Raw genomic sequence first — 561 nt, forward strand, 5'->3', positions numbered from 1 at the left:
GGGGGGGGGGGGGGGGACGACAACCAGGAGATTATTGACAGATTACAGACAACATAAGCCAGCAGAATGATTTCTGATGGGGTCCCAAGGAAAGGGAACAGGCAATTTATTCAGGAAGCAACAAAAATCCTAGACACTGCTATGTATATGGGCAGAACCATGCAGAGCTAATAGCTCTTCTTTCTGCCCCAGAGACAAGATTGCAAAGAAGGGCCCCAGGAGCAGCCCAGCATGGGCACAACTTGCTCAGCCCCTTGGGGTTTCCCTTGGTGAGAGGAAAAGGCATCAGAATTAGTGCTGCATTGACAGTGCCACCTCCCCACCATAAACTTCCTGCAGCATTCGTCACAGGCCCTTCTCTCCCTACACCCCTTGTAGCAGGCTCCCTCCATCCCTTGACAGTTTTCTTAGCACTGGTGGAAGGCCGACATCAGCCACCATGTCTGTTCTTCCTTGCTTCTGCCTCTTCACGCTTTCCCCTTCTCTATTTACACGCGATGAGCGGACTTCAATCTGCTCATTGTTTGGGGAAGCATAGATTCATAGGCCACAGGGGAGATG

General features: G+C 51.5%; 1 protein-coding gene across 1 annotated transcript in view; it reads right to left on the reverse strand.

The window, feature by feature from the left end:
* Window positions 1–561, reverse strand: part of PAAF1 (proteasomal ATPase associated factor 1) — a 29,549-nt gene that overhangs the window by 4,186 nt on the left and 24,802 nt on the right. The gene's annotated exons all lie outside the window — the stretch shown is intronic.

Source organism: Gavialis gangeticus, unplaced genomic scaffold (genome assembly GCF_001723915.1).
Source record: "Gavialis gangeticus isolate Ggan-Ray unplaced genomic scaffold, GavGan_comp1, whole genome shotgun sequence".
NCBI lineage: Eukaryota > Metazoa > Chordata > Crocodylia > Gavialidae > Gavialis > Gavialis gangeticus.